Source organism: Cetorhinus maximus, unplaced genomic scaffold (genome assembly GCF_964194155.1).
Source record: "Cetorhinus maximus unplaced genomic scaffold, sCetMax3.hap1.1 HAP1_SCAFFOLD_487, whole genome shotgun sequence".
Classification (NCBI taxonomy): domain Eukaryota; kingdom Metazoa; phylum Chordata; class Chondrichthyes; order Lamniformes; family Cetorhinidae; genus Cetorhinus; species Cetorhinus maximus.
In genome coordinates, this window is record NW_027596429.1 from 295,119 (window position 1) to 297,758 (window position 2,640).

At 42.5% G+C, this 2,640-nt stretch overlaps 1 non-coding gene across 1 annotated transcript; it reads left to right on the plus strand.

Annotated features, from left to right (window-relative positions):
- The first annotated feature begins 411 nt into the window (after positions 1-411).
- Positions 412-493, plus strand: trnas-aga (transfer RNA serine (anticodon AGA)). Its single transcript has one exon. It is a non-coding gene; the product is annotated as a tRNA-Ser (tRNA).
- The last annotated feature ends 2,147 nt before the right edge of the window (positions 494-2,640 follow it).

Sequence of the window (2,640 nt, forward strand, 5' to 3'; positions counted from 1 at the left end):
AAATGCTGCCTTGATGTCAAGGGCTGTCACTCTCATCCCATCTCTGGAGTTCCGCTCTCTTGTCTATGTTTGAACCAAAGCTGTAATGAGGTCAGGAGCTGAGTGATCCTTACGGAATCCAAAAGGGGCATCAGTGATCAGGTCATTGCTAAGTCAGTGCCGCTTGATAGCACTGTTGATGACCCCTTCCATTACTTTACTGGTGATGGAGAGTAGATTGATGGGGCGGTTATAGGCCGGGGTGGATCATTCTCACTCTTTCATTCCCAGTTTGGTCAGGAGAACGAGGAGAGACATGATAAATTGCAGGGTTTCGGGGAAAATGTTGACAAGACGGGCAGAAAGACCACTTTCACTGCTGTAACCATTGTATGAATTCATATAAATAATGCGATAATCAGGGCAACTTCCGTAGTCATGGCCGAGTGGTTAAGGCGATGGATTAGAAATCCATTGGGGTTACCCCACGCAGGTTCGAATCCTGCCGACTATGTTTTCCATTACTTCCAATTTTAACCACGCGCAGACGGAATTAATGATCGTTCGAATCGAGAAAAAAGAGATCCAAACACATCCGTAGTCTCTTATTTCCATTCATTTCTCGGCCTTCTGCAAATCTCCAGTCGGAACTGGAAAAAAAAATTAGCCAATTTGGCGACATGATTTCATTCTGGCATGTGTCTCTCCTTAGGCCCCTGTCAGTCTCGGTGTATACCTGTTAGTGTTCCTGTGTGGGTCAATGTGGTTCAATTCCCTTAGGAGGTGAAAACATTTTTACGAACACAAACTGTATTCACATTAGCTATGCAACTTCACATTACAAAGTTATAGTGAAAAATACCAGGATGAATGAGGCAAGAGGAGTTTGTCTCTTTCTATATATGGACTACAACAACAAATTATATTTATAAAGCTCCTTTTACCTAATGAAACGTCATAAGGCGTTCCCCAGGAGCATTATATATCAAAGTGTGACACCGAGCCACATATTTGGTCAGATAACGAAAAGGTGGGTCAAAGGGGGAGGCTTTAAGAACTGCCTTAAAGGAGGACAGTATCGATTTCATGTTCCAGCGAACAGCAATGGTTCTACTCATTGGCTGAAGAGGACACTTGTGTTCATCCAACACAGACCATTTGGTCAAAGAAACTTGTCCTTGGTGAAGTTTGTAAATGTAAACTCCACTACAGTTTGGTGGCCTATAAACAACCCCCGCCAATGTTTGCTGCCTCTTGCTGTTTCTTAGCTCCACCCAAACTGATTCTACATCTTGATCCTTCAATCTAAGATCCTCTCTCACTAATGTACCAATCTCGTTCCTTATTAACAGCGCGACCCCGCCTCGTTTTCCTTTTTGCCCATTCTTCCTAAATGGCGAATATCTTTGAATATTCAGATCAACCAATCACACTGCTCTTTGAAAGCAGCACACAGGGCCGAATGGCCTCTTTCTTTGCTGTAACTTTCTGACATTTTACGTTTCCTAACACCACGGTTAAGATTAACTTTCTTATCTTCCATGTGATGCTTTGAATTCAAGACAATAAGCAAATTCAGCGAGTTTTCTTGTCATTTTGAGCACAGAATTTGGAACCGGACTCGTTGAACGACATTTAAATGGTCACAATCGTAAGAAGCAGCTCACCGACTCCAAAGAGGCACCGTGAGCATCAGCCTGTTATATACATTCTTGCTGTACATCTTCTGAGCTATAAGCTGATCACAGCTCCACTTTCTGCACATTGAAAGACAGTGTGAAAATATTCACAATTTCAAATCTTAACAATGCGTATTTGTGATTTTTTGTGTGTGCCAATGTGGTTCAGTTTCCCATTTTCACCACCCAAACACTATCCATGTTAGTTCCCTGACTTCATATCAGCAAAAAAAAAAGCAGTTAACAGGACATTTCTCTTTTAATTTTGAGTGGAGACTGTTCAGCAACTAAACTTCTGGATGTTACAAAGTGGAGGATGATTGAAGATTTCACATGATCTTATTAAGTAGCTGAGGATGCTCGAGGGGCCGAATGGCTAATTCCTGGTCTTTTTTTTAATATTCTAATTCAGTATCAATGTTGGTGAAGACAATGTTTGTGTCTAATCTGAATGTGGTAGTGAGGCCGAGCGGGATCAGCCGCTGGTTCAGGTTTCGATCTCTCTGATGATTTGGGCTTTACTCCCAACGCTGTCAAACTTCCTGGTGCTTTGTTATTTGAGACGCTTCCAAAAGATTCCCTGTGCGGTGAAGGGGCAGCTGAGCTGTGCAGTGTTGTATTTCCGTTGGGAGAATGAGGAGAGACAGTGTAAATCCCAGGGTGACTGGGAAAAGGTTGGACAATCGCACGGACTGGAAGACCTTCTTTCACTGGAACTCCCTGTATTCATTCTATTATTTTAAACAAACAACATGCAGCCTTTACTCAGTTGTCCTGGCCGAGTGGTTGAAGCGTTTTTCCACGTGGTTCCAATCCTGCCAACTCCCGTTCTTCTCATTCCTGACTAACACAAACTGTCTGCAGAATAAATTATCAGTCAAATGAAAAAGAAAACCACCCAAACACCCCCGTGTTTCTGACTTCAGTTCATCTGCAAATATTCACTACATTTGGAGTCTGAAATGGAACAATAATTGGCCAA